General features: G+C 39.3%; 1 protein-coding gene across 7 annotated transcripts in view; it reads left to right on the top strand.

Annotated features, from left to right (window-relative positions):
• camkk1a (calcium/calmodulin-dependent protein kinase kinase 1, alpha a) overlaps positions 1-27115 on the top strand; it is a 145289-nt gene that overhangs the window by 32546 nt on the left and 85628 nt on the right. For 5 of the 7 annotated variants that reach the window (XM_017701727.2, XM_037533128.1, XM_017701721.2 and 2 more), the window contains one exon: positions 20239-20290. The exons of 1 other annotated variant lie outside the window; for it this stretch is intronic. The gene's annotated coding sequence lies outside the window, so the exon portion shown is untranslated. Of the gene's footprint in view, positions 1-8777; positions 9058-20238; positions 20291-27115 lie in introns of those variants that run through there. One more of the 7 variants, XM_017701722.2, reaches the window with a different exon arrangement.

Raw genomic sequence — 27115 nt, forward strand, 5'->3', positions numbered from 1 at the left:
GTTGTTTTAAAGTACTTAATTGCTTTTTTGCTGAAATACTGCTGTCAAAAGCAAAAACGCAATCAGCAAATTTACAAATATTATATCAGGATTACATTTTTCTTTTTTTACTTCCCACTTATGATGGTTGTGATCTTATGTTCCAATAACACCCTGCGATGGACTGGCGACATGTCCAGGGTGTATCCTGCCTTTCGTTCAGTGACAGCTGGCATAGGCTCCAGCACCCCCCGTGACCCAGAAGGAGAAGCGTCTTATAAGGGGTGTGTGTGTGTGTGTGTGTGTGTGTGTGTGTGTGTTCATGTTCCAAAAACAGTCGTGATTGATTTCTTCGTGACCTTTTTCCAACCTCTTCTTAACCCTTAGAATTAAAGAGGCTGTTTTTGTTATTTTGCCTTAAGACTGATATACAGTATGTCCTTGCTGTCCAAAGTAAATAGTGGCTTTACAGGAAAAGGCAAAAGAAAATTCCACTTTTAACTGTCTTAACTTTTATTGTAAGTTACTATAAAGAAATTTTATTCTAAAAAGTTTTTTCATTATTTTGTGTAGCTAACTATGATTAATCAGAATTTTATGCAGTTGATCAGTTACATTAAATGTGAGCTTAATTGAAGGTTTTTCCAACAAAATCTTCACCAGAATGTATTTATTACTGTAAATAATTCAGCGACCAAATTTTCATCAGTTCACATACACCTTAACTTGAAAATGATTTGGTAAATTAGACAACAAGATGTGTAATATTTATGCAAAGACAATAATGTGACACGCACATTTAAACTTTGGTGGTAGTTTGGTGAACAGTACCTCAGAACATTCACTTTCACAGCTTTTTACATTTACCAGCCACATTTAAGCCGATTTATAGATTACTAGTACATTAATTGTCAAATAGCAGAATATTCATTTGTTGCCCTGAGCATGGCAAGATGTTTGTAATATCATTCAGTTCCTTCATCTATTACTTTTTTATTTATATTTATTTACTTAAAATGTTTGCTACTAAATATGCTGTATGTATTGCTACTGCAGTCAAAGCCTTTAAGGAATACCAGGAAGACCTGATGCTGTTTTTAAGACTGTCCATTTAGATTCATCACATACACACACACACTTTCCCACACACTGCTGACTGGGGCTGATTTGATTTCCCGTCGCTACTCTTTACATGCCATCTTTTCCCTTAATTGGATTTGCCTGGATGGAGAGTGACGCAGTTACGTGGGCCATGGAGAATTTGGACACACAACAAAATATTGTGGGTTACTTCAGCGTCATTCAAGCCTTCATCCTTATTAATTTATTCACACTCTCTCTGTGAGTGCCAACTACAACAAACAGCGTTTCTGTTACATCTGTGAAAAGAATCCATTCCCCCTTACCTGTTTAGAGCAGGGAGAGGTGGGCTGTGCCTCTGTATAAAAGTTAGCTAAGAAGTCATTGTAAAATACAGGTAGGCCTGTGTGTGGTGATGATGGTTAACTGAGTCACCATAGTAACAGCCCACACTGGCGGTTAAAACTTATTTTCTGCTGGTCTCCTTTGTTCATTTATAGCTTTATTTCATGCAAATACACTGCACTTGAACATAACTGAACTTTTAACCATGTTGCATGATGAACATAGATGAGACTGTTCTAGAAAAGCAGCTGTTAAGCTGCACTGGTTGCACATATGATGCTTGTACAGAAAGCTGGCTATGTGTTCAGGGGTGACTCTATATTAATAATGGATTATTTTTTTATTCGTAACTAACGTTGTTATGCACTTATTACATATAATAGTGGTAGGGCTGCCCAATACGATCCAAGTATCTTCCTGTACCTGCTGTGTAAATGCCAGTAGGCTACCTATTTCTCCAAGCGGTCTTCGTTTGGCGAAGGACTGTAGGGCTTTGTTTGTAGGGCTGGCCCATCAGCGCTCCTCTAACCAAGTCAGTAGTTAAAAACACACCATGCATGTTCTACATCCTTTAAGTAACCAGCTGTGGGGCCCAATCACATTGGCTCCATGCTGAGAACATAAAAAAAGAATAAATTTACATACATCCAGATGTTTAGTAGATGTCATTTACAGTATGGGTGTTGCTATGCAGCTAGCCATAGTTCTTCATCAATTGTGGTAGCTACTTCTAATAGCAAGGCAACATATTAAGTTCAGTTGAAAATGTAATAAAAGTTAAATTGATAAACTGCCATTAGAGCAGAAATTAGAGATTAAACGTTTGGGACAGACTAGATAGAGGATTTCAACATCATTCAGTCTGGAATGACAAAAACAGTTCCTTCAGTCCAGAGTGGTTCAAGAGAAAAACATGGCTAACTGTGAGTATAGCTAAAAACACTTTCACAAGATTTTTGAGCAGTGAACATCACCATCGAGTCATTTTGCATTATTACAAGGTGTATTATTCCTAATGCCCGGAAAGCAGCGTTTCCCTGTTTCAAAATGTTGCTTTGGAAATGTAGTTGCAGACCATAATGATTGTATACTGCTAGAAAATCTTGAATTTGTATTGCAATGCTGTATAACAAGGGTTTTGTGCAATCTACTGCTATTATGATCTAATGTTATTATATTCGCCTGCACCATGTTACGTTAATTTGTGAATTTGTGATTTCATTGATGGGGTGCGTTTGTGTTTGGATCAGGTTTGTGTGTAGATTTATTGACTAGTCGGCTGCTGTCCCTGCAGTTTTTTATGCCGCACCAGGCTTTCTATGCCAGAGACACCACTGTATCACTGGATCAGGTATACTAGATTAGGGTTGGAGATGAACACTGCAGGGCAGTAGATCTTCAGGATCTCCAGGATCAGACCACAGTGTCAGGTTTCAAATATCTGACAAAACAGCCACAGGTTTCGAGAGAAACACAGTAGAACTTTGACAAAAACAAAGAAATATGTAAAAAAACAAATTCCACTATTGCCTTCCAGATGATTATTGACCTCAGAAATACTGCCGTTTATATCACTTGTGTTTTCCACAACCACCAGCTCCACTGAATGAACGTCTACTCACTGCCAAGCACATGCTTTCTCAAATACTAACAGCTTTCCCAGGGACACATGGAAACTGTTCCACTGAAAGTGGCTGAAAACAGCAGCATCTCTAAAGCTTCAACTGGCTTTACTACAACACTGCCTTCACTAGTCAGCAACGATCAAGTGCTGACACAAGGGTCCTCCCCATCTGAACAACATTAACTCCTTCATCCCTCCGAATTGCACACATCAATTTTCCTCTGCTCACCATCAGCTGAGAGCCATAAACCTGAGACTTAAGTTTGTTTTTGCTTCTTGTTCAGACACTTGAGTGCATAGCAAAAGCTCTTCTTTTCCTCAGCCATAGTTGTTATTGCTGTTGTTTTGGCAGAACGAACCCAGTAACAAGCATTTCCAGCAGAAAAAAAAACAGAACTATGAAAAGTGCCTATGATGTCTTAGCTCTCATACATCAGGCAGTACAGACTGGCCTCAGGCGAAATGGCTTCAGAGAAGAAGGCATCAGGCTAAGCTAAGAGGTCTCAGACAGTAAAGTTCATGTGACAGTTCTCTTCTTTATTGCTAGATTATGTAGTGTTGTGGCCAAAGGATGAGTGTGTACTTCAACCTCAGCTTTTACAACGGAGCTTTCATCATGTTCTTTTAATCTGAAAAGCTTAAGCTGCAACTCACACAATATAACTGTGTTTGCGCCCGGGTCCAATTCTGTGTTAAGACTTGCCTCAAAATGACCAGACCAAAAACTGTTGCTATTATTATTTTTGTATTTATTTATGCAGTTGTAATTGTTGTTTGTGTGGGGAAATAAATTAAAGGTAAAGATAAGGGGGAAAAACGCCTCCAAAGGCCCAAGACTGCTTCACCTACCCACCTGTTCAGCGTTTATGTGCCACACTGTTACCAAATAAGAGGCCTGACAAAAGCCTGATTACCGCAGTAGAAAGTAGAACAAGGCTGTGTTGCTTGTTTAAGACCCAGCGAGTCTAAATCTTGTTCTTGCGGGCAGACAGTAAGCATGTACTAAGTAAACCCTGAATAGTGTTCATATGACCAATACATGACCAACATATTTCACCTTATTGCTCTCCTCTCGATTCACACTGGGTGGTCCTAAAATTGGGTAATGCTTCTGTAAGCATCCCCCCTGACCTATCAAAAAGTTGGCTTCTCTCATCTTTGTTTGTCTGTCCATCTGTCTGCACATGTGCTCATCTGTTTCCTTTTTCTCCAGTTACCGTCATATAAAACCTAGATAATAATTTTAGTTCAGCATGAGAGGTGGAGCCTGTTGGACAGAGAGCTGCCAATCAAGGTGCTCTTTAGCCACGCCCACACTGTTCTCAGGTCTGATGAGCTTATAATTTTCATTCAAGCTTTGTTGGATGGTTAATATGACACTCGGGTTTAGAATACATTTTTATTCTTCTCTTTGTTCCCAGAGACTGTAACTGTAATCACAATGTCGACCTTTGTGATGCTGATTTCACTGAATGCTACAATATGCAAATGAGCTTTCACAGTGGTTTTATTATGTTTTGGACAATCACAGTTCCAGTTAAGTTTTTGTGGGTGTTGTGATGAATGTATTTGTGTATTCCAGCTAAAGTTATTTTAGTCAAAATAAGCAGACCAGTCTTTAGAATCAATGTAAAACAGAAATAAATGTGTTCTTCACCCCCTCGCCGAACTTAAATGATTAAAAAATCGTCAAGTATGAAATTAGAATTTAACGTCATGAAAGAATGAGAGGTATTCTCTGCTCTGAATGCTGGGGGCGTGTCAGCTGAAGGGCCTGGAACCTTGTCCATTTGCAGGAAAAAGGGCAGACTCTCTTCACCTTCGTATTTGTCAGCATGTAACTGCAGAATTTAAAGATAAACGAGAACAAAATTGGGAAAAGAAATTGATTTATTCTTCTGTTATTTATTGACCCGTGTTCTCCACAATGTAACTGCTGCAGCATTTAAGGTGGAACAGAATAATTCATATAGGAAGCTGACTTCAGCTTTGCATTTGCCAGAATGTAACTGCTACAGCATTAATGTAGAACGGGAAAACTGGAGTTTTCATGTTCTTCAGAATGTAACTGCTTTACCCTTTTAAGGTGGATCGGGAGCATTGAAATACAAAGCTGATTTAAGCTTCGTGTTCACCAGAATGTAACTGCAGCACAATTTAAGGTGGAATGGGAAAATTCAAATACGAAGCTGATTTATGCTTTGTGTTTTTCAGAATGTAACTGCTTTACTATTTAAGGTGGAACAGGAAAATTTGCTTCAGGAAAAAACTTCAGCTTCCTGTTTATGAGAATGTAACAACTGCACAATTTAAGGTGGAATGAGAAAATATGAATAAGAAGCTGATTTAAGTACTGATTTAACTGCTGCACCATTTAAGGTGGAATGGGAAAATTAGAATAGGAAGCTGACGTCTGCTTTGTACTCGCTTTAGCATATGCTTTAGCTTGCTAGGTGAGAAAATGCCTCCAGCGTTGAATTTCAGAATTTTCAAAAGAGTAGTATTCAGCCGTCCCGTCACAGTGTTACAGTGAATCTTTCAGTAATAGTCAGAAAAAATGATGGATGAGCCTGTTGGCCTGCTGGCAGTCTACCAGCTGCTTGCTAAACAAAATCACATTCTTTTTGCTAGGACTTTGTAAAGACTTATAAAACTGTGTTAGTGGGGCTTGTTGTCTATGAAAATGTGGTCCTCAAACTCTTGATCTGATTTGTTTGTGACAGTCACTGGTTAGGAGACACAATCTTTGTTCAATCGATTTCACTGGTTCCTTCCAGTAATTGAAGAAAGATCTCCTTCAGCCTGCAGGTCCAAAGGCAGGTTTGATCTCTCGGGTCCTCGTCCATGCTGTCAGGCAGTCAGATGGACACCTAAATCCTATGTGATCCTGTGCCTGTCTGTGAACAGAAGGCAGCTGAGCTCATTAAAAGCTCCTTTTCCATTAGGCCCCAGTACAGAACAGGCCTGGGTACAGAGAGACTTAGGAACATCCATGCAGGCTGGCCAGCAAGGGCAGAGATGGATTAACCAATTACAGCCACTGTATACACATGGGGAAAGTGTTGGTGGACACAGATTGGATTAATGGGACATTGGCTTTTGGCCATTTGTAATAAGCAGTGGTTCAGTGACATCTGATTAGTGATCAGTCTAGCAGTCTCTACAAAGATGCAAGGAACTGTTTTTCTGATAATTTTCTTCATGTCTGCTGTTTGATACAATATGAAATGGGCTGTTCATCACCAGTACTTTTATATGTGGGAATTTTCCACATACTGATACGTCCAAGACACCTCCGTATCAGCAAGCCAGTATATTGATTGGGCCTTAGTATTGGATTGGTGGGTATACTGTGTCTTGCCTTAATGTGGATTTTCACAGTATGTGTGAATCTGCAGTGCAAACCTGTATTATTATGTTTACTACTATTTGTTTTTGCAGATTTTTGGGTGACTAAAACATTGGGGATCACACACTAAATGATTAGGGATCACACACTACTCAACATTACTAGGAGAACCAAACAAACATGGAACTGCTCGCTGCTGCTGCTGTTTTCTCTGCTGTTTGCACTGACACAGTAAAGAATCAGCAGGTAAATATGTTAAACTGAGGCTCATGGATTTAAATGTCATCAGTGTGAATTTTTTTTTTTTTAGACGTATAATTAAAAAGCTTTGCTCCACTTATGAGTGACTTTTTTGCCATTTTCTTTGTTTACTTGCTGTATTTTCTTCTTTCATGCTCTTTGTATTCAATGGCTGTTGCAGGAGTCATATTGAGTCGTTGACTTGTTTCTCTCCAACTGTCGACTTCAGCTGACCCAGACTAGAGCCAACTAGCGTAGACATGGCCGGACTGAGCATAACAGCTAAAATTGGGGTAAAAATCGTGCAGTGTAACCCCGGCTCTATAGTCAGTATCCACAGGTGTTTCTGCCTATCCTTCCACTGTGAGAAGAAAACTCAGCACAATGGGTCTGGAAGGATGTGTAGCTGTTAAGAAGAAAGAAAACTTGCAAATCAAGCTGTTGGGGTCCAACCCTGACCTTAGCGTCCCTAGATGTGTTTGGAATTACAGAGAAGCAGAAAATCCAACCAACATCTAAAATTTAACAAGCTGAAAGCAAGTTTATCAAAAAGAATGGACGCTATGATAAAGGGAAGGGGCAAGAGGTGGGCACACTAAATACTGAACAGTTGTACTTGCACTGAATGGCAGTTTTGATTGGTGGTCTCTGACATTGGGTGTACTGCAGTTGCTAGCAAGCGTTATCAGTCTCATCACTGACTGTAGATCATGACAGATGAAAGAACTGTAAAACACATGAAGGAGTGCGCTGGTTATCCGAGTCATGACTGGGCGACTGTGAAGTCCTGGTCAAAGCAGAATCAAAGCGAGAGATGCATCTGCTCATTTTGCGCTGTTTTTTAGGGTTTTGATTAAATGCTGTATATCTGTAACTATGTGCCAAAACACTAGTGCTGAGAACTGATGAGACAGTAGTCAAAGGGACTGAAGCTGCTCTTTTGAAGATCTGAAAATAAAAGCATAGGAGGGTTTTAGTGATGCACACAGTGGTAGTGATTTGACTCCGGCTTGTTTTTAATAGCCCAACACAGCTGGATGGGATCCAGACTCTCCCAGTATAACTCCATTCATCATTTGTGAATCACTATTAGCCATTGGCTATTTAAAGCACGGCGTGTGGGTGTGTGTGATCTCAGGAATGTTAAGGAAGGGATCTCCCAGACACGTCTATGAGCTCCATGTCATGGTAAATCTCTGTCTTTCTGTCTCAGTCAGGGCATTAGAGGGATCACCCAGACTATAAATAAATATGCAGTGAACAGTGTCAAAGCTGAGAGAGAGAGAGAGAGAGAGAGAGATGCAGTGGGTGTAATGGGAAGATAGGAAGAAGGAATAGAAAGGAAAGGAGAAAGGAACAGAATGATAGATAGAGGCGGGTGATGGAAAGACAGGAAGAAAAGAGGAAATGAAATAAGGAAGAGGGAGAGAATTAGAGAGGGGGAAGAGAGAGGAAAAGAAGGAGTAGAGAAATGAAGGGAGGAAGAAGAAATGGAGAAACGGGAGAGGAGAAAGCATGAAGGGGAGAAGGAAAGGAGAAGAGAGGAAGAAGGGAGAAAAAGAATAATTGTGAGAGAGGAAAAGGAATAGAGAAAAGAGAAAAACAGAGAGAGGAAGAAAGAATGGTGAAAAGTGAGATGGGAATAGAGCGAAGGGAAGAAAAAAATGGAGAGAGTGAGGGAAGAATGTGATGGTAAAAGAAGGAAGGGAAATAGGAATAGATGCAGACAAAGAAGGAAGAGAGAAGAGGGAATAAAGAGAGGGAAAAGGAAGGGAGAAGTGGGAACAAGGGGAAAAGGAAGAGAGAATAGGGAATGGGGGGGGAAGGGAAAATAGGGCAAATAAGGAAAAGGAATAAAGAGAGATGGAAAAGGTAAGAAGAGTGAAAAAAAGAATATAAAGAGTAAAAAGGAAGAGAGAAGAGTGAAAAAAGGAATAGAAATAGAAAAAAAGAGAAGAGGCAAAATAGAATAGAGAGAGAAAAAGAAGGGAAAGGGGAAAAAGAAAAGGAAAAGAGGGATAGAGTGAACTAAAGAAACAGGAGGTGGAGGGGAAGAAAGAAAGGAATAAAAAAGGAACTCTGGGGGGAAGAGAGAGAGAAGAGGGAGAGTAAGAGAGAGACAAAGAAAGAGGAAGGGTAGAGTGAGAGGAGAAAGTGAGCGATGTTAAGAAGCTCCAGCCTGTCTGTCCTCCAGGCTCCACCCCCTGTCCCGCCCACTGTGAGTGTTTGGCTGTGTGGTGTTTGCTGAGCACTGGAGCGTTTGACCTAGAGTTCTTAGTGCAGTGGACAGTGGAGGAAGGGCAAAGGGCTGGAAGCCCCAGCTGCAGACCAATGGACTTCCCTCAGTCTCTTCTCATCTGAACATTCAGTGTCCCCTCAGACAGACTGGACCATGTCTCCACCAGCCAACACCCAACCACGCAGCGGCCCGTCTGTTTGTGTGAGTAGACAAAAGGCAGGAGGAGAGTAAAAGAGAGAGAGAGATGAAGGAAACAGATGTGAAGATGTGGAGCCATTGGTTTTGGAATGTTGAGAATGGGATTTTGGTACCTTGTTGTATTTTCCTAGTAAATAATTATGTACGTCGTTCTGAATCAAATCAAATTGTGGTTGAATCTTGAGATTTCTTGAGGTTTGGAATCGTTTCCCAAAGAATCGTAATCGTGCCATAGTGTTTTACAATTTGACATTTCCTTTATGCTCTGAATCAAAAGGTAAACATGTAATAATGGTTAATTTGAGATTTTGCTATGCATTTAATTGTTTTTTAAAAAAAAAATAACTGTAATCAGATCATTGCAAGAAGAGAGGCTTTGCTGATGTAATTCAGCTTACTCACAATCACATTTTCTGAAAAAAATACAGTTTTATGATTTTTCGAATCAAACCTGAAATTTGAAATGTTATGAAGGACGGTTGTTTCCTGAAAAAGTGCAGATCATTATGAAATTTGAGATTTCCTGATGCAGTTCAGGTAAATTGTGTTGACATTAATAAGTCCATGAATCGATTCCTAAGAAAGCGCACATCTTCTGATGAAATCTGAAATTTGAGATTTCCTGCAGTACTATATCGTTTCCTAAGTAATAAAATCATGAAATCGCATTGAACTGAAACTGATGGAATGATGAGCGGGTTCTTTGATGCAGTTCTGTCAGTTTGTGGTGATATTTAAGATTCCATGAGTCATTAATTCTTTCCTGAATAGTTTGTGACACTTAGAATCGAATCAAATCTGAAACCCGAGATGTGACAAAGCAGTTTCCTGTGAACTGTAATCAAGTCATTGTGAAATGGGAGTTGCTGACGCTCTGAATCTTTTCCTAAATATCTGTAATCAAGTGAAATCATCAAACTGCATTGAAATGAATCAAATTGTGGTGAGATTTGAGATTTGATGATGAATATTCTTTGAAGAATCCTAATGGAATCGTTGAGAGGTCAGAGATTTCCACTCCTAAAAGGCAACCTGCTCTTCATCTCTCTGACCCTCCACTAATCCCTCAGTCAGTGACCCATAGTGGGAGAGCTGGAGGAAGGTTAGCTCAGGATTTGGCCTGGATCGCCCCTGTGCCTATTTTGGTCCAGCCAGTGCGACCTTTCGATTGGTTTACGGTCGGCTGGACGGCACAGCCACGGAGCCCCGTGTTTTCCTGCATTTGTGTTTTGTTCTGACTGCTCGTAATGGCTGCTATTGATTTGGAGTTTGCTGCTAAGACTGTCCGCCCTATTTCCGATAAGGGGAGATAATCTGAGTGATTCAATTAAAGGGGCCTGAGGATTAACCACTCGGATTCGCACTGGAGAGAGTGGACAGCTAGCGTCATTATGCTTCCCCACACTCTATTAGAACAGAACAGAAATGTAAGAGTTCTGTTATTAAAATAAGGGGAAATATAATTTTTGTTATTATAGAATAGATCATTTCGTCCTCATTATCCTCTGCGGTGTCTCTGGGGTTCCAGGGGGTTTAGTGGGGCCTGCTGTGCTGGAGGACTGTAATCATTTTAAATGGAATGGAGTGTTAACTCTAGTTGCGCTCATTAGCTTTGGGAATTACGCCGATTGGATTGATTAGCCTCTTTCTAGCCACTAGTGCTAACGTAACCGACACTGCAGTATGTGTGGCTCGGCCCTGACCCTCAGCAGCATAATCCAATATGACCCTTGACCCCATTTGTAGATGTGCTATTTTGTGCCTCGCTGTCACTCGTCTAATTGCTGTCGATCTTAGCCATTAGCACACGTGAAAGCTAGCACTGAGCTCCCATGTTGATGTTGGAGATGTCACAAGCGCTGTAAACTTAAACGTATAGTGTAATGTATTAATTTTTCAGAAGATATTTGACATTTAGATACAAGATTAAGATCAGACACTGAAAAAAGTGATCAAACCTTATATAGGGTGATCAACATTTTATTGGTGTGCATGTAAACATAGTGACTTAAAGAAAGGTGGGCAATATGGCAAAAATATCATATCACTGTACTTCGTCATTTTCATGATACACAATATGCACTGCAATATTTCTTATTTCTGAGATTAAATAAGCTGGAATACACAGTCATTGCCATAAATGAATAACTATTCTCTGTTGTCAAGCCCCATTCTGACTAGATCAATTTAGGGGGTGCGAGTTTTGGGGCTATAAATTCTGCAAACCTAGATGTTTGTGTCCCACAGGGTCATATGTTTACACTTTAATCACATGAAAAGTTGATGGTATTGTCCTGAAGTAACACTTTGATGATATTGTGTAGATATATGTGAATTTAAAGTGCTATAAATGTAGCTGCCATTATAATCGCCCCCCTTTATCAGATATCACTTTTCATTCTCCTGCTTCAGACCAAGTAAATGGTGCAAAAATGTTTGTTTAATATAGATATGAGTGCTTGGAGACTCAATAAGACCAGTTGTAACAATAAAAATGTCCAATGTGATGCGACATCTGCCTGGAAAATCCACCAAAATCGCAGGGATTTGTATCCAGACTCGATTCCAGTTGTATTTTGGTGAAAAACAGGAGGCCTGTAATTTTCTTAGAGCAGGAGGGAGAACAGCACTGACATGGATCTGCATTTATTCTGATGAAATATGGTGGTTTGTGCAAACACAAATGGGCTCAGCTGCCCAAGACCTTTGCACAGTACTGCATATGACTGTGGTTCACACACAGTTTTCAGTAAAGGAAGTTATTCACAGCTCTGCAAGGTCTTTAATAAATACATGATCCTCCTTGCTCTGCATTATGAATGAAAATAAATTCACAGGAACACCTGTGGAAGGAGAAATGAGCCCAGGACTCCATGTAAATCGAATCCCATCCAAGCAGAGGTTAATTATAACTGATCATATTATTCCAACGGCAGTGAATTACCAGCATGTGATCGATGCCTCATGATACAGCAATGCATTTTTGCACCCAGTGTGTGTGCGCGTGTGGTGCTGTGTGAGTGGCGGAGTCATTAAGTGTGCTAATCCACTCCTCCTGGGTTTCCTCTGCTTCAGACAGACACTGACACTGTCTCTGCCTCCAGCCACTGCGATTAGCAAATACTGTCTCTTGCCTCACTGTCCACACTGAATAACCTTATCATGCTTTGCCTCGCTGCAGAGCTGGGTTGCCTTGGTTTCTTTTGCTCTGTGTGTGTGTGTGTGTGTGTGTGTGTGGGTGTGTGTGTGTGTGTGTGTCTGTGTGTGTGTCTGTGTGTGTGTGTGTGTGTGAGGATGTCTGTGTTAGGTCAAGGCAGAAAGTGATGCAGAGCAAACAAGATCATGCATTTATTAAAGACCTTGCAGAGCTGGCTGTAACTTCCTTTACTGTCTATGTGTGAACCACAGTCATATACAGTACTGTGCAGAAGTCTCAGGCCCCTAAGCACACTTGTTCTCCAGGGTATATTTTGGTTTGTCTATCTGAATTTACATGAATCGTAATGCAAATTATTGAGTAACTGCATGGAATAAATTTTTATTTTATTTATTTATCTGTAAAATCTCCCCTCAATTTAACAGAATGTGTTTTATGATCACACATATTGCTATATGCTTACAATTTACAGCTGAAAGCCAAAAATCTTTAGACGCTCTTTGTATTATTTTATAAAATTAATTTTTACAGAGCAGATCACTGAAGAGATGCCACCTGTTTATAGTTTATAGCCCAGGTTTGTGGAAAAATGGGTCGAGTTTCAGTAGAAGAAAAGAAATAGTGAACAGGTGACAGTTACAGCCTCATATGACACCCACTTTTTGAATATAGCTTATGAAATATGAAAGTTATGAAGAATATGACAGTGTTTTGGATCCAACCGGTGGTCTCAATAAGTAGAAGAGGTTAAAACCATTTGCTAAAAACCCCCCATTATTAGAATAAATGCAAAGAAATATAAATGCAGCAAATGGTTGATATCTTGTGAGCTAGTGTGGTTCCAGATATCTCCTGGATGCACCCTGGATACACTACTTAGCTACTGTATGTAAGTTTTGGGGATTTGGTGAAAATGTGTAATTGCATGTAACATCAATAGTGCTTCTGACCCCTTCCCTGAGTGGATGAGTCTGACGATAGCAAGCATGTTGAAAACGCTTTGAGTATTCAAAGACAACTCAGTCAAAACTTTGTGAAAGATGTGTCTTCTGAGGATGTGAGTGAATTATCTACTACACTCCCAGAATAATGGCACGGAACTGTCACTGGGGCAATACCCTTTCTTGTCACTGGGGTGAGACACTCAAGGGTACATCTCAGTACCTTTAGTCCGGGAACATAATTGTACCATAATCCATTGAAATTATATTTTCTAAGTTGTATTGACTCCACACCTCATCTCATCTCCAGGCTTTTTATTATATTGTTATGTTTTAAAACACTAGATGAAAAAATACAAATATGTACTTTTAACCTGGAAAAACGTATTAAAGGTGCACAATTAGACCTTAAATTAACTGTTTTACCTTTGAGGGAACTTTTGCATTGTTTGTACCTTAATGAATGGAAATGAACTGTGCAGAACCTTTTATTTCTAACAGTGTCTTGTCATCGTATATTCATGTGGAACATTTTGACTTTGTACTTTACTTCTTTTTGAACCTGTGCATCTGGAAAAACTCCCAGAATCTGATCCATCACCTCTTTCTCAAGATCAGTAAGGCCACTATCAATTTTAACCAAAAAAAAAAAAAACTTGGTGCAGCTTTTAATTCACTCACCCAGCAGACTTGACACATCATGGTGAAGTGTTGAGTAACCAAAACCGGTACTGGATGATGACCACAAGCAATACTGAGCTGCCACTAAGAGAAGTTTCGATTCTAATCTTCATATGCCTAAAAGTTTTGCACAGCTCTGTGTGTGTGTGTGTGTGTGTGTGTGTGTGTGTGTGTGTGTGCGTGTGCGTTAGACAGACAGCAGTAATGAGTCTGTTATTGCTGAAATGGATGACTGAAAGAATCCCTAATTGTTTAATTGTGTTGATTGCAGAAAAGGTTTGATGATCCATTCAATTTGCATCTGTTTTGTATTTCCATTTTTATTATTGTAAGCTTGCACGGCTCTGCATGTCTTCTCCTGAACAATATACCGGACTCTAGTTAGTCTCTTCGTTCCTAGGTTTTTCCAGTTCAATCCCTGGCAATGCTACAGACATCAGAAGCTGTTCCTCACCTTCTATTATCAGTGTGTTTTGTGCCAAGAGATTTTCTGTTCTTACAGAAGCACAGCAGGTCAAATTGATTGCCCATGATTATCGACGGTGTGATACAGATGTGGCAAACAGAGAAGTCCCACACTGATCCTGCTATTGTGTGCTTTTTAGCTCTCAGTCCTGGGTCCTTTGATCTTGACTATCTGATTTTAACGTCCCAATCTCATATGTGTATTTTCATTGATAATAGTGCAGGAAGTGCACACTTAACATACGTCACATTTGGTAAAACCATGTCAGGCTTCCTTGACTCTGTACATAAAAGCTAAATGGTAGAGGGAGTTAAGCATTGATATTACAGAGGAAGAGTGGACTAAAATGTGTATAACACAGCACATGACCACTAACTCAAGGATATGGAAAGAATTTGGATGGAAGAATTTGACCCGTTATGTTATAACTCCTGAAATACGGAGTTTACAAATTGGTAATCAGCAGCCATGTTGGAGGATGTGTGGGAATAAGGAGGCCAATCATACACACATCTTTTGGAAACTGTACTCTTTCTGGGAAAGTGTATATGATGCGGTGAAAGACATTTTGGGTTATTTAGTCCCTGAAGAATGCAAAGTTATGTACCTTGGAGATATAGATGAACATGTTATGGTTAATGATAAATATGTGACAAGAATTCTTTTGACAGCCAGCAAAAAAGCAATAACATGAATTTGGTATAAAATTGAACCCCCCTCAACAGAACAGTGGGTGGAAATTGTAAGACAAATTTATATACTAGAAAAAAATGTCTTAGGAACTTCGATTGAGGGAAAATATATGTGCTAACAAGTGTTGAAAATGGATGACATGCGACACCATAAGGAATAAATAGAAATAAATGCAAGGATATTGTATCTTTACATATGATCACTTGATCATTTGAGTTTTGTAACCATAGACAACCCTTTTTTTTTTGGTGTTGTCTGTGATGTTTCATCGTTGTGTACATTTTACATATTTTACATATTTTACATCTATGTCTACTTGTGTAAAAAAAACTCAAACACTTAAGTATAAAAAAAACAAATGGTAAAACCAATGAAATTGATTTGAGACATACTAGGCCACAATTTACTTTAAATTTAAGCTGATTTGATTGACCAGTTTCTAATTATTTTGGTCATTACTTAATGCCTCAGTAAAAAAAGAGCATTCAAAGAGAAGTCAGTCAAAACTTGAAGTCACTGTAGAATGTATAGTGTGAATAGTATGTTTTAGCTGATTGATGATAATACTACTACTACTACAACAACACTAGACATAAATGGAGCACATCGTAGTTGAATAGCAGTAAGAAAGGGTCAGAATTGGGTTCACTCTTCATAAACTGATACCAGTCCATTAACCTGCCTGGACAGACTCCAATTCCGCTCTTTCCAATCATATCAGAACGTCCCCATCATTCACACAGGCTTTTCTCCGTGGAACCCAGAACTTGCCTTTGCTATCATTCCAGTTTCATCCCCCTCCATTTCTCCTGTCGACCAGACGTGTCTCTTCCTCTCTCAGGCTGGGATTAAAAGTGACAGACAGAACCAGCAGAACGAAGCGTGTCCCCAGCACTGGGTTATCTTCAGGACAGACCGCAACACTGAGTTCTATTACATCCACCTTGCACAGCTGAGGAACGAGACCCGAATACCTGCAGCCGTCGTTCATCTTCCTCTCTTTCATCCAGTCAGAATTAACGAATGAATGTCTTTGCTGTCAACTTCCATCTGCTCCCCTAAGTAGAAAAGCTGGGAAAAAAGCCCAGCAGATTCGCCGCCACTGTCTTCTGCGAAAATGGTTTCAGGATTGCCGTTGTGCGAGAGGCTTTGCAGTAATCCAGTTGACACCTCTTTATGTCTGTGTCTCTTTTACCCCAAACTGTTTTGAATAGGGACTGAATGATGACATTTCCAAGCTTATGTCTGAAGACCGCAGGCAGTAGCCAGAGCACTCGGTGCAGTGACATTTAACGAATTAAGAATCCAGAGTTGGCATCTGTTCAGGAGCCTGGAATGCAGCCTGGTTGGCCCAGTGTTGGAAGTGCTCCAACCATCTTCTGCACAAAGCATCTGGATCTACTTTAGTTGGTGATGCTGAGTTAATCAAAGTGCAGCCTGATGGGTTACAAGTCCTGCTGGCAAGGCGGCAGTTTTTAACTCTTAAGAACATTGTGGTGTAGTTTGGCAGATTGTATAAAGCGCAGCTATGCCACATAGAATATGTTGAATGTGAGTGTCGATAAACATCAAGCTTGCTTATGCTATGGAGTAAACTCTCTACATCATTTAGTGAATTTGTCACATTTGGTGTCAACTAAGTAGGTTTACAAACTGTAGATTCCAAGGTAGAAGATATGAGGACCAAAAAATAGAAGCTAGTAACTATCTAGGATGTCATGACCCGCTTATTAATATTCATTTTTTCATTGTTGAGGGAGTTGGGGAGCGATAAATGCTGCAAATCGAGTACAATTAGATATCATGCTGTAAAATACACAGTAATGGAAATGATAATCCTAGTTCTATTTAACACAATCTATGATATTCCTTAATGTGATAACCTCAAATACCCACGCTAATACCAGAAATATGCCAACTCATTTGTGAAGACATCAACAAAAGGTGCCAGCTACTAGGGTGAAGCCATAGTCCACCAGCTTTTTATTAAAGTTTTCTGTTCCACTTTAAATGGAGAAGCAGTAACATTTAACTACTGCTTTGTATAAGATGCAGTGGAATTTTTAAGAAGCTGACTAAAGCCAGCTTTAACCTCAGGGAGAACACAAAGAAAAAGTTTCAGCAGGTATGTCTCCTCACAGGTTTCAGGCACCCACTAAGTAATGATTCTGAGTGGACCTTGCTCCGTAGTGATGCTAATAGCTACCATTTTGCACCACTATTTGGTTGTGCTGTCCACCTCTGTTTGGTTGTGGATTCCGCAGTTTGCTTGGAATGATTGTATGATGATGCAGAAAACTTTGTTAATGTAGTTCAAAATATCCATGATGGATAGCAAATGTGTGCTATGATAGGTGACCACAGCATATTAACAGTCCGGCTGAAGCCTATCGACTCACCTGCTTTTTTGCTGTACTAGAATTCATGAAATTCCTCTCGTTGACAGTCTTTATAAATCACTTCTACCACATATGTCATTTGTTTTTGTTTTTTCAGTTCATGAGTAATTTTTATTCTTGAGTTATTTAATTTGGCTATTGTCACTTTTCACCATGGAAATCAGCACTGAGGTTGACTTTGAGGCTGAGTTCAGCTCAGTCACACAGCCTAAAGAGTCACAGGCTAGATTGTGTAATGCGCACACGCATCTGTCTGAGAGCAAGTGAAGTTGAATTGAAACTAGCAGAGAAATTCTTGCAAATATTTCAATCCATGTTGGACTGGTGTTTGTAAGCAGAAGATATTTTAGTACAACTTCTTCTTTCGGCTGCTCCCTTTAGGGGTCGCCACAGCGGATCATCTGCCTCCATCTTGCCCTATCCACTGCCTCCTCTACTTTTACACCAACCATCTCCATGTCCACCTTCACTACATCCATAAACCTTCTCTGAGGTCTGCCTCTTCTCCTTCTACCCGGCAGCTCCATCTCCAACATTCTTTGACCAATATATCCACTATTCCTCCTCAACACATGTCCAAACCATCTCAACCTGGCCTCTCTGGCTTTATCTCCAAACTGCTCCACCTTCACTGTCCCTCTGATCTGCTCATTTCTAATCTTGTCCATCCTTGCCACTCCCAACGAAAATGTCAGCATCTTCATCTCCGCCACCTCCAGCTCAGCCTCCTGTCTTTTAGACAGAGCCACAGTCTCCAAACCATACATCATAGCAGGATGCACTATTTTATTACAATTTGAATTTGATAAGTCTGTAGATAGTCTTGTTTTTCTGAGCGACAAAACGTCTTTTACATCCAGTGTTTGTGCCGCTGTTTGACTTCTGACTTCTTCCCTTGTTTGTTTCAAAGTACATAATACTGAATGTAATTTGAATATAAATGTAATTCATTACCTAACTAAGTATATATGCTGTGTAATTACATTTAATTAGTATATCGAAACAGTGATAACTCTGTTACTTGTAAGCACAGTTACAGTTGCATATATACTTATTTAGGAAGTCAATTACATTTATAAACAAACAATCCTGCTTGCTGTATGTTGACCTCTGTGTAATAGCAGGGCCATAAGCTGGGCCAAGGACAGCTACTGAATAATTTCTGAGCCATTCTATTTGTTTAGTCATCTCACTGAAAGCAGACGCTTTTAGAGGAAGTCTGCTGTCTCAGAGGAAAAGGCTGACCCTCGCTTTTGTTGGGACGAGTCTGTTTGAAGGACAGTGGCTGTAGCATGTGTGCCAGAGCCTTTTTGCAGACTGACTCGTGTGTTGACTGCTTGATGTTTCTGGAAGTGTTTTATACAACTTAGCAGCATGTCTGCTGACAGAGATTGGCCTGGGTCTGGCATTTAACATGAGATATTAATCTGTACTTGACAAGCTAAAGCCACTGATGCTCCTCTAACTGCTGTTCAGAGCATCATTCTGCTGTGAAGGCTTGTGAGGCAGGTCATCATGGGAGCATTCTGGAAATGTTTAAACAATGCTGTGAACGTTTGTTTAGGATGCTAATTTAGGTTTAAACCCATGCCTAGTTTTAGTGACTTCTGCTCATTGCTAGTCCTTTAGAACATTTTGCTATTGACCAGCGTTTAGCGGGGCCTCCTTTTGTCATGTTTTTGTTTAATATGTGGTAATTAGCTAAGAATGAACTGTAGTATCTGAGTGAACAGATATATTTGGTTAACTGGTAAATATTTGGTAAAAGGGAAAAGGAGTTTCAGCTGATGACAATGTGCTGAAATCTTACTGATAGTACACAACCAGGTTAACTGGTTCACTAGTGCTAGCAGGCTAAAAACATCAGTCGCAGGAACATATAACAGCACACAAAGGATTTGAAAACATGCTTTCTTTTTTATTCAAAAACAGTCAAGGGACAGTGTAAAGCCATTGTGAATTAAACCACAGGCAAACATCCTTTTATGGAGTCTCTGTTAAGACTTGTGCAACAGAGGCTGCTCCTTCAGATGAGCTTTTAAATGCTAACACTTGAGCTAACCTGTGCAGTGGTAGATGATAGTAACTCGTGAGCTTCTGCTTAAGGTTTTTTTTTTTTCCTCAGTGGCATGTTCATTTGTGTTTTGGTTGTGACATGAAAATGTGGGACAGCAATTTTTGAAGTTTTTTAATTAAAAAAAACGTATTATTTCATGTTCACTTTAAAGGAAATCTAAAGATTGTTAAACTTTTATACATAACAAAAATATATATATTTTCACAAGTTGAAATTTAGGGGTTAGGGTTTGGCACAGACATCTCCCCATAGAAAATACACTATAATTGATAAAGTTTTATATATGTAGCTTATTACTATCTCAATTAATGCCTTGGGCTTACATAGATCACAGTTTGATAGAATGGTCCATTTATTAATGTAATGATGTACTTCTATGTAACCTATTATCCTGCAAGCTTATGATTCATCCATTATGAGAGTGAGGAATGGGGGCCACATTAGACTGTAACAGTTACAATATAGTAACTCATTATTGTTATACTGAAAAACTCAGTAACTAGTCATTTAAAGCTAAGTTTGGCACACAGACTAAAAGACTAGACTCTGTCATATTTGTTTCACTGTTTGTTCCTGAGTCAGTGTATGTTCCTGTATGATCATGTGCCTGACTGACAGCACTGTATGCTTGATGCATGTCGTTCACAGAGGGAAGTACTAACCAGGAATCAGGATGTGTGGTCTCCCCATCCCCCCCCATCCTCACTTGAGCTTCGAACAGCTTGCTTCCCTGTTCTGTTCTTATAGCCTGTGGTACTTTCTCGTTGCAGGTGTTCGTCTGTTACAGAGAGAGGAGGTAGGGCCAGATGTCTTTGGTGTGAGGTGAGTTTGCTCAGATGTACTGCTGCGTCTTCACTGTTCGCTACATATACAAAAATGTTTATTTAGTTGATTTTGAAGTGAACACATCCTCTACAGAGATCACACTTAAATACTTTTCCTTCGATTTCTGTTAGTCATGAATTTCACATATTGGGGAAAAAATAGCATGAAATGTGCCATGACCTTTTTTTTATAGGGTACATTTTATGTATTTTTCCTCAAAATGTTACATTCGGCAAATGAATAGCAACTGTGCACTAAAATGTGTGGGATGTAAAGGGTGTGCTGTCGTTTTCACTTGAACAGCCCATATCCTACATTTTTCTTGCATTTTATTGTTGGACCTGACATCCACTAATGAAATACTTCACTGCTGTCAGAACAAAACCTCATATGTCCATTTTTGCTGTTTTTAAGTTTTTGACATAATTTAAAATTAAAATTCTTGTTGGCCTTTACATAGTGTGTAAATTTAATGATGGATAGAACAAAATAAATGCCCCAAACTGTTTGGAAAAAGGACTGGTTCCACTGAATTGCAATAAAGGTCAAGTATGTTTTTTCTTTCTCCTGTCATCATTTTAGAGAATGAAATTTTGATCTGACAGCAGATTATTTTAGGTAGCAAAAACGGTAATTCATGTTTACATGACCAGTTTCCATCCTGTCTTTATCCTTTAGAATGAAACATTTTTTGTTACTGTGACTGTGACTAAGTAACTAAGCTTCAAATGGATGCTGTATTGTGCCTCATTTAAGAAGCAGTCCAGGCTAAAACACCCCTTTATAACTTCAGTCTTAAGGGGAATTCCACTAATTCTCTAAATTTCTGCATAATTCAATATCTAAGATGTAAACAGTGTCATTTAGAATGGGTTTTATTTAAAATGTTTAATTGTAGAGAAACATGTAGATTGTTTATTTATTTTGGTGGTGAATCAAGGACTGCGAGACAGCCGTTTTATTGACTATGCAAAACTACCAGTGAACCTGGCTTCTGAATTTTTGTGTGTGATGTTGGTGATGGTTAAAAATGCTAAATCAGAAAATATTTTCCTTTAGGAATGTTCTTTTAATCCTTTACGACACCCCGCGTGTGCCTTTTAAAGGTAAATGCTGTTAATGCATTAGGAGTCACAACATACTGTATTTGTAATCACTTCTTGTGAGCTCATAGTGAGCAAGCATTACATGCTTCTTACGTCTGATTGTTATCACTGTTGTGAACGCTTCAAAACAAGTCATTTTCTCTAGAACCGAGCATTTTGCATCAAATTACTCTGAATGACTTTGTTTACATCTTAACCATAATTATACAGAAATCTTCCCTTTAAAGTCTGTTTGGCTGAATGCGGCTGGATTAAAGGGGAATTCCACAGAAGTTCTGAATAAATAAACTTATTGAGTCAGAGTTGTTTGCACTGGTGTTAATAGGAAAAGATGTCTGAAGGGTTTAGAGCCTGGGAAAGCTCCCTCACAGAAGGTTATTACATGGAATGGATACGATGCTTCATGCCTTAGACGTAGTCTTATGATAGTTTGGAGAGAAGATTCTGGCCTAAAAACCTTTTTTGATTTTTTTTAAAGTGCACTTTGGTGGAGAAGTACATGCAGGGTGCTGTAAGGCAAAATAGTCCCCAAAGAAAATGTAAACGTTTCATATACATTACAAATAAATGTATCACAACTTTATATATATTTCAATTAAATGTGTTGCAACGTTTCATATACATTACATATAATATTTCACATCAGACCACTTCTGAATGACTTTGTTTACATCTCAGTGATTGAATTATGCTAAAGTGTTCTGCTTAAATGAGTGGTACTAAACTGATGCATGTGAAGTAGGTTGATATATGCAAATAATTTGGGTTTTTAAAGACACGACAAAAACACTGAATTCAAGCTGTTTTTGTAGCTTAGTTCTGCTGCAAACCTCATATCTCCATTTCTGTCTTTTTTATGCTTTTGACATCATTTGAAAATGCCTGCTGTCCTTTATAATAACTTCATTTCATGATGAATGGACAAACAAACCAAAAAGACTTGGAAAAATGTCTGATTCCATTGACTTGCATTAAGTTTTTTCCCTCTTCTGGTGCCCAAAGCTTTGCATGCGCCTGTAGAAACTATTGCCATTTTTGCAGTTTTATATAACAGGAGGTTACAGTATGATATAATAGTCCATATAAAAGAAGAATGGATATGTACAGTGTGGGATGAATGACTGATCTTATTCAGGATGGTGTGGGTAGCGTGGTGTTTGGTAGGATCATCTATAGCAGTTTCCTTTAAAGAGGATGTTGTGCAGTGATACTGTTGTACATCTTGTGTAAGTCTTTACGACTTGCTGAGCTGTGGTACTGCTTTGATTTGATTTGTTATTCTTTCCAGTTTTATCCCATTGGTAGGATTGCCCTCAATTTCATTTATTTACATACCGACCACTCCTACTTTGTAGTTAGTCTGTGGTGCATTTTGGTGCACTTAGGCATCAGAGTGTAACTACTGCAGCTTTTAAGGTGGGATTGAATATTCAACAAAGTTTAAGATTAAACAGCTTCTAAAGACACACTGTGTTTTACTTGACTCTTGTGCCAGACGTACTAGCATGTTTTACCTTGGAGGAGTTTTATAGGCTCTTTCAGTAGAGAACTCTGCTAAAGAGCTGCTGCTGCTGCTCATGTTCACAGCCAGTGACGTATCTAGAACTTCCAGAATGCCTAGTGTGATGTTTTTTTCTCACAAAATTAGTCCTGCAAGCTTATGATTCATCCATTATTGCAGGAATAAATATATGGTTGATTTCTCTGTCCCTTTATAGTTATGCAGATGGTTAATCTAACAGGTTAGGCCTTCTTTTCAGCTCCTGAAGTCCTAACCAATAGGAGAATTCACTTTGCTATATGTGCCTGAATATCATGGCGACAAATGATTCCTGATTAAAAAAAATTTGATTTTTTAACTTTTTGTTTCTATCCAAACATAATGAAACGAGTAGTTCTGTCTCTGTCTCTCTAATAGTTGCAGAGTGTAAATAGAAGCAAGATTCTGTTGATTAAAAAATGAACTAAAAATTACAGACACTTATCGAGTCTAGAAGGCCTACAGAATTCTTCTATGGTTCATACATAATTTGTCTTGAGCCCCATTTGGGCTGGAATTTGGGGGGGGGGGGGGGGGGGGGGTTGTCAGTTAATTACAGGACATCTGTAATGTTTATGAGCAATTCTTATGGGATAAGAAATCTCTGTATAAATGACAGAAATGGGAGTGGCTGCTCGATTTATGCACCGCCTTTAGAGTAGAAAGGATATTAAAATGTTTAAATTTAGCCATTATTTAGTTTCTTATAACTTTTTGTCTCGCTGTCTTAAGTGAATGCAATGCATCATTAACATTGCCATTAGCTGGCAATTCACAAGAAAAAGTCAGCTTAAGCACAAAATCTAAATTTCTTTGTAATTTTTACGTCATGAGTTATTTAGGTGAAACACGATAGTAACATTTACATATCGGCCCAATCCTATTTCAGATTTTTACCCCTACCTCTTGTTTTCAAGTGTCACCTTGCCACTTGGAACTGAGATACAAGGGGTAGTGATTGAAATCTTCCCTTATGAAATGGTACCCTCGAATAAAAAAGAACACTGCTTCGTTATCCGACTACTAGCGATGCTCTGGAGGTGACCTTGCCAATCTGCAGTGATAGCAGAGGAGGGTAAAGTTCAGCAACCTCAGTTAAATTTATGGCATCATATGCCTTCAAAGGTGGGATATGTTTAGAGTGTGCCTCTGACAAAACCTCCGTAGCCCTAACACTTCACCCTACCCCTCTATCTCAACAAAAATCAGGACCCCCTACCCCGTAGGCGTGAACGCGCAAAGTGGGATTGGTCTATCAACTTGATTTTAGCCACAGAGTATAACGAGGCTGAAGTTGGCTTCCTATTCACCAGCTGTTTGTTCACATTTTCCTGTTCCATCTTAAATGGTGCAGCAGTTAAATTCTGCTACCTCAGGTGTTGTAATAATAACTGCTGCACTGTTTAAGGTGGAACGGGAACATTTGAATAAGAAGCTGACTTCAGCTTCATGAGAAAACACAAGCAAACGCTTCTTCAAGGCTCCATACTTAAGAAACTGCTTTTCCACAGGATATGATAGCATTTTTATCAACATGTGGATTCGCACAGGATTAATATAAGCTGAGGTTATTTTTAAGGCCTGTTTTACAGAAGGTGCTGTAATTTATACTGAAGTGTGAGTGCGCCAGTCAGTAAAAATGACAGACATGGTGCATTACAGTACAAATGTTGCTGAAGTAAATGAAGGACACGTTAATAATTGTTATGCCACCTCCTCATGTAACAACCATCCAAATAGAGGTTTAGTTATCCTCTGGCCATTCATTGATTGTCAGTTTCTGACCACAGAGCTGCTCTAGACTGGATATTTTTGGGTGGTGGACCACTCAACTGAGCATTGATACTGATGTGCCAGTTCATGTCAATGCTTTGCTGAGAATGGTCCACCACCCAAATAACTTCTGGTCAGCAGTGGTCAGAAACTGACTCAGGCTAGGGGAGGGCTGACAACAGGTGGACTACAGAAAATATATAATTGACCTGTAAGGTTGGTAGAGCCCATAAAGTGAACAGTGAGGTGGACACACAGAGCAGGCATTTCTCTACATTGACTATGATGCAGACTCTTTTCCTGTAGTTCCTCCCTCTTAGTGCCCAGCTTCCATTTTCATTTGTGTTGCCACCCTGACCATGTTGATCCCCACTTTCCGCTCATCATGTTTTAAACCTGTCAGGGACCATCTCATCAGAATTCAGTCTCTCCCCCACACTAGCCAATTAGGAGGCTCTTAGAGGTGGAGTGATGGGTCTGCGGGGACATGCGGTGGTCTGCACGAGAATACTGCCCAGCTCTTAAGAGCCTTTTGAAAAAGGTTGCTTCATATAAACAAGTGCTCTTTTTTTGTATGGCTAGGCTTGAAATTCATGGATTTGTTGTTGAAGTGTGTACATTTAGAGCATTTGTTGTGAAGCTTGGTTTCATTGAACAAGATGTGTAGAATCATAATTAATCTTTATTTATGTTGCACCTCTTTTACATAAGATGCAGAGTTGAATTAAAAAAATCTGATATCTGAACAAACTATATATACTGAGCCATTTGTAAATAAGAGGAAGAAAAATAAAACGATGTGATAAACAATTCATGATTCAAATAAAATGTGGTTAAATATGAACAAAGACTAAATAATTAAACAATTAAAGAAAAGCTTTGATATGGTGAAAAAATGTGGACGTCCCATATAGAGTTCACGTGTTTCCGCCACACCGGTGTATAAAATCAAGCACATAACCCTGCAGTCTCCATTTACAAACACTGACGGTGGAATGGCTCATACACTAGCACTGTCATATGATCCCACCTTTGCCACAATTCAGTCCCTGAAATATCTACCCAGCAAGATCTGCCCCAGTCAACCGTAAGTACTATTACTATCAAATAGAAGCATCTAGGAAAAACAACAGCTTAGCCACGAAGTGGTAGACCATGCAAACTAACAGAGTGCAGTCACTGCATGCTGTTGCATTGCTCACTATAGATTTCCATACTGCAACTGTAAGTAGCTTCAGCACGAGAACCTTGTGTGTCTAAAGCTTAATGAAATGGCCTTCAGTGGCTGAGCACCTGTGCACAAGATCACTATGTGCAATGCCAGACATCGACTAAAGCACACCACCACTGGCCATTAGAGCAGCGGAAACATGTTCCCTGGAGTGATGAATCTAGCGGACCGATGGGTAGATCTTGTTTGCCGGATGCCAGGAGAGCACTACCTCCCGAAATGCATATAATATGTGATCAAGTTTCTCAGTACGGAATATGTATTGTGATATTTAACTTTTCTGAAATTATATTCTTAGGTTTTCACATTGTGTGTCATATCAAAATATTAGATAATCGAATATTCAAATCCATCGAAGATGCCTGGTGTATTGGAAATAGTTTGAGAAATTTTACAAATAATTCTGTGCTGTGCCAAAATAACATGCTAAAATATGGGATTTATTGAATCATTTCTGATTAACATTAGAATAATCGTAATCATACTTAATTTTTGAGGTCATAAACCTACAGTTCCCCCTCCTACTGTGGACAGTGAGTTTAAATCATTTATTTCAGCAAAGAAGTGTTTAATATTATAGGATTTAAATGACTAATTAAAATACATTTATAATAGCTAACAGCATTGTACAATAAGTATCGGCCACAATTTTTCATATCACTTAGGCCCTGCTAACAATATCTTTAAGAGGCTAAGTAATGAGTAGATATGAGTTCTTTGGCTGCTGTATAAGCAAGTGATCACACTTTGCTGGCAGGGGCATCTCACAGTTTATATCAAAGCTTTGCTTGAAGAGCGCAAGGAGGCCAGTCTATGTTCTGAACTCCATTCCCCTTTTCCCTTTCATCCCTCGCTTCTCTCCTCCTCTCTGCTCTGCATGTCGCCCAGCCTCAGTAGAGACTGTTTAGCCACATGGTCCAGTGCACCTTGCAGTGTGTGTGTGTGTGTGTGTGTGTGTGTGTGTGTGTTCATAGGATTTTTTGCCATGAAAGCTGTAGTTTAGTGAAAAAACTGATTTATCAGTTACAGCAGATGCAGTCGATCAGCCAAGATAGATTTTTAGTTCTTTAGTCTACAATGGGAGATGTGAGACTAACGTTGCTAACAAACAATGGACTGAACTCCAGAAACAATCCGAAATCTTTTATTTATTTGCTTCAAAAATCTGTTTA

This window comes from Pygocentrus nattereri, chromosome 23, assembly GCF_015220715.1.
Source record: "Pygocentrus nattereri isolate fPygNat1 chromosome 23, fPygNat1.pri, whole genome shotgun sequence".
Classification (NCBI taxonomy): Eukaryota; Metazoa; Chordata; class Actinopteri; order Characiformes; family Serrasalmidae; genus Pygocentrus; species Pygocentrus nattereri.